Source organism: Enhydra lutris, unplaced genomic scaffold (assembly GCF_002288905.1).
Source record: "Enhydra lutris kenyoni isolate GAN:26980312 unplaced genomic scaffold, ASM228890v2 scaffoldscaffold48, whole genome shotgun sequence".
Taxonomy (NCBI): Eukaryota; Metazoa; Chordata; class Mammalia; order Carnivora; family Mustelidae; genus Enhydra; species Enhydra lutris.
Window position 1 is genome coordinate 7,495,085 of NW_019154132.1, and position 6,911 is coordinate 7,501,995.

Consider the following 6,911-nt stretch of genomic DNA (forward strand, 5'->3'; position numbering starts at 1 on the left):
TTCTGCTAATAAAATCAGGTATGGGGTGCTTGGGTGGCTCAGTGGGTTAAGCTTCTGCCTTCGGCTCAGGTCATGATCTCAGGGTCCTGGGATAAAGCCCCGCATCAGGCTCTCTGCTCGGCAGGGATCCTGTTTCCCTGCCCCCCCCCACCCCCGTCTACTTGTGATCTCTGTCTGTCAAATAAATAAAATCTTTAAAAAAAAATCAGGTACAACTCCAGGAGGAGACATGGGAGAAGACCCCAGCTGGGTCTATAACGGATTGTACATGAGATGGCACACATATTTTTGCTGCATGAAGGTCATGGACTCCTATCCTATACTCTATAAAGGTCACAGCTACTGAGCAATAGACATATGTTTTGTTTTGTTCGGGGAAATGATTTTTATATTGCCCTGCTTCTGCACCAGTCCTTTTGTATATATGTGAAACCCATTGTTTGGGGGAAATAAAAGACTTTTCCAAATACTAACAGAGACCAAAAAAGAATATGGCAAACAGCAGATTTGCAAGATATTAGGTTCTGACCCAGCACACCCAGGTTGTTCCGAGGGCCTGGTGGGTTTCCTCCCAAAGGGCAGTAGGGCTCTCCACAGCAGGGCCTCAACGGTGGGATAGCTTCTTTGGGTCTCTGTGCGGGCTTCCCTCTTCCAAGCATTGGCCTGGCTATTTCCACTTGACTGGCTTCCTTCTGCCCGCCTCACATAGGAGTCCCTTCTCTGGCATTTGGCATCTGGAATCTGGACAGGAAGGCCCCACCCTGGGTCTGTGTCCTCTTCTCCTTTGCTCATCATGAGTGATGTCTCATCTTGATCAGTGACCCTAGGAATCACGTCGGTCTTCCGATGAGACCTTGACTCTACTTGGGGCCAAGAGTACAGTGATGGGTTAAAGAGAGCAAAACCTTAGAAAGGATGAAATAACGTGGTGTGGGCTTGGGGTGTCTGAGAGCACAAGGCAGGGTTCTCCCAGAGTCAGATGTAGCAAACATTGTTGTGGTTGAGGAGACCGGGACAGAGAAAGGTCCTTTGGAAAATGATAAGGGCACCGGTGGGAAGGAAGGATTGATCAGAGCGACCTTAAGGGGTTTCAGAGGGAGTGTGGAGGCGATGGAAACTGGAGGCATCTGGTCTCTCCTCTCCTACCTTGGGAGAACTGTGATTCCTTCTTTCTTCCTCATCCCGTACAATGTGGCTCCCAGTCCCTACTTGGTCACTAGTCTGGGTGGGACAGCCAGGCAGAAGGGAGGCCTCCTGTCCCTTCAGGACTCACTGCCCTCTGCCTTTCTAAGCACCAACCAGCTCCTGAGGCCCATTTGGAACATGTGTCCCGGTCAGGTTTTCCATTTCTCCAATCTCTCCCTCCCTTGCAAGCCCTGCTTTCTCTACCTCTGCCGTCCTGTGAAAGGCCTAAACCAGGTCTTCGAATCAGCTGCGCCAGGACAGGAAAATCACACTGGGGGGAAAAGAGGTGTAAACATAAACGTTCATTTGCTTCTGTTTTGGAACCACTTTTATCACAAGGGACGTAGAGCGAATCAAATAACACATACCAAGTGATGGATTTTCAGGCTACGGATCTTAACGTCTTCTTTCTGAACCCAGGCTGGTTTCCCCCATCTACCAAACATACCACTTTTGTTCCCAGGACTACCAAGCCTCTTCTTGGTGAGGACATTCCAAAGAAGGGACTGTGTCCAGGTTTCCCTGTGGAATTCCACAGAAGTATGACAAGAAGAGTGTTCATGACTCAGCCTCGCTACTGCAGGAAGTTTCAGGATGGGTCCCGTAGTGGACAGTCTCTTTCCTCCGAGAACCTATTTTCAAGATAACTATTTGTCTCTTACTCCCTGTGCTTTATTGCTGCGGACATCCTTGTGGCTCTGCTTTTTGGCAGAATGCCGGGTCTTGGGTGACTGGGCTACACCTGAGGTAGCCACTCATGGAAATAGGATGCAAAAGATTTGGATTCTAGATTCTGACGCTAATGCATATTATGACCCTAGGTAAGTCATGTCCCCTCTCCGGGTCTCAGTTCTCTCACCCACAAATGAAAGGCATGGATAAGATCAGTGGGGTGCTGGTAAATCTTTAACAACCAGCTCTTGATGGTGGAAGAGGGGAGAAAGAAGCCCTGATTTGTAGTGTTTGTTAATTTCTGTGGTGTGACTATCCCACCAAAGTCAACAGGCTCATAAATTTCCTAAAAATTTAACAATGGGCTCGGGTGAGACAGTACCAGTCAGTTCCAACTTTGGATAAGATCAATGATACACATATTTTAATCCTGAAATTCTTTTATATTTAGATCTAAAAGTCCCCTTTTGGCCTTAAAATGCTACAGACATTAGATGATGTTTTAGAAAAATTGTCAGGCTACATCCAAAACCTAATTCACAGGGCTCCCTTGCTGCGTAAGTTCATTGACATCCTGATTGAACCTGGCTTTGGTCCAGATTCAGAGCTATCCTCCCTCTTGAACAAGCAGCTCTGGTCCAAGGCCTTTGAACTGGAAGAGCTCTGAGGCTATCATGGCCTGGGAGTTGGGACCTTGGGTCTTGAAACTGCAGGAGTCATTCCAGAGTGGTTCCTGCCTTCACTTGAGTGGTCGGATGGGTTATGATTCATCACCTTGTGATTTCAGCCACTGTTTCCCAGGATGCCTGGAAGCAAGGAAGGCCTGAGAGCATGGAGCAGACAGAGGAAAAACAGGGAGGAGGAGAAAGGGACATGCCTAGGGTAGGGCCTCTGCTGAGTCGTAAGCAGGTGTGAGTCACTCCTGTCTCCCTTGGTAGCCACACCTTTGGCCCAAGTTCTGAATGCCAGGTGGAGAATTTGCCTACACCAAGCTCCCTTGATCAAGTCAGAACAGGTTTCCCGAGAGAGCATTCCCATTAAATTAATGGAATCAAAATAAGCTGATCTATCTTAAAATGTGGTTTATGTATTTTTTGTTTGTTTGTTTGTTTTCCTAAGCATTGAGAGAGGACCCTGAAATTGTAGAAGAGAGAAAAGAGGAAGAAGCATACTTTGACATCTGGGAGGCTGGAGGTTGGTGGGGGGATGGGGGTGTGTGGTGGAGGAGTGGGGTGGGGTGGGGTGGGTGAGGCGGTGGGGTGGGGATGGGGGTTTGTATTACACAGTCCTGCCCTCCCATCCTTCTAACCAGCTTGCTCAAGACGACAAGCTGAGTGCAGTGAGGAGGAATCTTCAAGAGTTACCGTACTAGGATCAAAATCTTTCCATTTGTGTGTGTGTGTGTACATGCATGCGTGTGTGTATGCAACTGCTACCGAATTAAGAAGAAAAGGTCTAAAGGAGCCCGCGTGGCTCAGTTGGTTAAGCCTCCAACTCTTGGTTTCACTCAGGTCATGATTTCGTGGGTCATGGGATCGAGCCACACGTGGATCCCCACGTCGGACTCCGTGTTCAGTGGGGAGTCTTCTTGAAGATTCTCTCCTCTGCCCCTCCCCACCACTGCCTCTCTAAAATAAATTAAAAATTAAAAAAAAAAAAAGAAGACAAAGAAAAGGTCTAGAAGGGAAAGACTTGGCATAGGACTAACTTTAAACCCTTGGGGTCACACCTCACGTCTATCAGGGTGCTACCATCAAAAACAAAAATGAGGCTTTGTGAGGATGTGGAGAAAGTGGAACTAGGAGATGTAAAAATAGGGCGCAATCACTGGAGAATTAGTATGATGAGTCCTGAAAATACTAAACATAGACTCACCGCATGACCCAGCAATTCCACTGTAGGATGTAGGTCCAAAAGAATTGAAAACAGGATCTCAAAGAGATATTCATACGCCCGTGTTCACAGCAACTTTATTCACAATAGCCAGAAAGCAGAAGCGCGCCAGTGTCCGTCGATGGATGAAGAGGTAAACAAAATGTGGTCCATACCTACAAAGGAACTTACTTAGCCTTAAAGAGGAAGGAAACGCTGACACAGGCTAGGACACAGGGGAGACTTGGGGACATTACGCCACATGAAAGAAGGTAGTCATAAAAAGACAAACACTGTGTAGTTTGTCAAACACTGTAAGACAAACACTTACAGGGAGGGCCTAGGGGACTCAAATTTCACAAAGACAGAGAGCAGTGCGGTGGTTGTCAGGGACTGGAGGGGAGGGAGGAATGATGGAAAGTTAGTGCTTAATAGGTAGAGTGGGTCAGTTGGGGAAGATGAAAGAATTGCGGTGGCTGGATGGTGGTCACGTTGGCACAGGAGTGTGAATGTGCTTCACGCCACTGAGCTATAAGGCTATTTGCCATTTATGGTTAAAATGGCAAATGTTATATTATGTGCATGTTACTGCAATTAAGGAAAATTCACACACACACACACACACACACACACACATCCTGGGTACAACCTATCTAAGTTTGAATCCCGGTTTCATTCCTTGCTAGAAATATGAGCTTGGTCAAATTACTTGACCAACCCAAGACTTTGTCATCTGTCTCATGGAGGTGACAGTGATACTGACTTTTCAGGGCTATTGTAAGGTTTCAATGAGACATCCCAGGTGAGGCACTCAGCCCTTGTTTGGTACATAGAGCTCAGTGGTAGCTGCTCCTACCATTGGGTGCTCAGGCATCGTGCTTGAAGGTCAACTAGAAGCTGGCTGTGGGCAGCCTTGTGTAACTTGTCCTTTTCAACTGGCTCCAAAGCAGGGGACCAGTGATTTCCCACCACATGCATTCATATTCATAAATATATGCACCACGAGGGCCCACATGCATATGGAAAGACGACCAACATCTCCATTCACCGTACTCATTTCATATAGTCCAACGTGGTCTTTTCTGCTAAAAGACCACGGCTTGGCCCTTAGGCTGATGGCATTTAGGGCAGAGATGTTTTATGTATCAACACCACCCAAGATTAGACATCCGTTTTCTACCCGGAGCTGCTGGAATAATGTCTGAGGTGTTACCATGTTGTTCACGTAAGCTTTGGAGGAGGGCCCCCAGAGATCAGGCTGGGTCTGTAGTCAGGGCAGCAGGGATGGCAGAGCCCACCTCCATCCCGCTGGAACCACATTTGTGGACCCTCCACGGCCCTCTCTCTGCTCCCTGCTGCAGCAGCCCGATCACTGCCTTCTGCAGACTGTCTGGGAAGTTCATCTGATGAAGACTCAGGTAGCCAAGGACAAGGAGAAAAGCAGATAAATACTAGGGAGACCTACTATGGACACTTGAGAGCTTTGAGACAATATTTAGGGGTGAAACATGGAAAATTTGAATTGTAGTATTACAAGTCCAGTGAATATTTTCAGAACAATGGTTCCCAACTTGGGTGGGGGGGGGATTCGCTCCTCTACTCCTTACCCCCAGGGGGCACGTAGCAAGTCACAGGCTGGAGAGGGTGCTGCTGTCATCTAGTGGGTAGAGGCCAGGGGTACTGGTAAACATCTTAGGGTACACAGAGGAGCCCCCACAATAAAGGATTATCTGGCCTAAAATGCCAATAGTGCCAAGATTGAGAGATGTAGTTTTGAGAACTGGAAGAGATGAAAAGAAATCATCTCCTAGCTGATGCTACATGTATTACCTTAATCTATCTTCTTTTTTTTCCAATTAACGTTTAAAAGTGGATTTGGTTAGGAGGGGAAATTTTCATTATAAACTATCAAGGCTTCTTGAGTTAGCACTTCACTGTATTAGTCAGAACTTGTTTCTTATCTTGCTCAACTTTCAGAAAGAATTTGTCCACACATGTAATCCTGTAAAACCTGACAATGCATTACACCTGGGAAACAGCTTTATGGGCCGCAGATTAAAGTGGGAAAAAGGTGTGGAAAAAGGCACTAAATGGTCTGCGGAGAACCATGGCAGAATAAGAGGCTTCCCCATGCCCTGGAATCTGAAACCACATCGTGGTATGTTCCCGAAAACACCAGCTTCTCGAGAAGAAACAGCACAGCTCTGAGCAGGCTCTGTATCCCCTGCATTGCAATCCTGTCTTCAGGAGACAAACTGCGTGACCTTGGGCGAGTTTCCGAACTTCTTTGTGCCGCTATTCCCCCCCCCCCCCCAATCGGGATAACAGCATGCGGTACCTGGTGGCATTATTGGGTGGATGAACTGAGATTGTTAAGACAGGGAAAGCACAGTGCTGGGGGGCCTTGTAAACTTTCTAGAAGGCCTACCCATTACAGGGAGGATGGCCAAGGAGAGCCTTGGCATGTTTATAAAGAACAGAATATATTTCCTTTTAAATATAATCAGCTTTTGTCGGTGTCTCTGGGTCTCAGAATAATCTCTACATTGCTTTAAAACTGGAGGAAGGTAATTCGTTTTCTTTTCCTCTGCTCCGGAAACGACGAGCCCTACTTACACTAGCACCAGAGCATGCTTGCAAAATTAGAGACCAGGGCAGTGAGGAAAGAAGCCAGAAAAGTGAATTTAGGTAATTCAGGGTGAAAGCAAGTTGAAGGACAGGCTTGGTTTTTACACAAATTCGAGGTGTGCGATATATATGTATGGACAAATGAAACCATGAGGTATGTTTTAGAAGATGAGAAACAATGCAATCTACAGGGAAGGCTGAGTTGTAAAGAAAGAAATCACTGTGTAGGTGAGGCTCTGGGCTTACAAAATATGTAGGAGTTTGGGGAAGCTCCAGCAAGGACACTCAGAATGGTTCTTCTCTCTGGCTGCACACTGGGGCCACTTTCTTTTCTTTTTCTTTTCTTTCTTTCTTTCTTTTTTTTTTTTTTTTTTTTTTTGAGAGAGAGAGCAAGAGAGTGAGGTGGGGAGGGGCAGAGTGAGAGACTCTCAAGCAGACTCCACACTTAGTGCAGAGCCTGACACCAGGCTCGATCTCAAACTCTGAGATCATGACCTGAGCTGAAATCAAGAATTGGACGCTTCACCGACGGAGCCACTCAGGTGCTCCCCCTG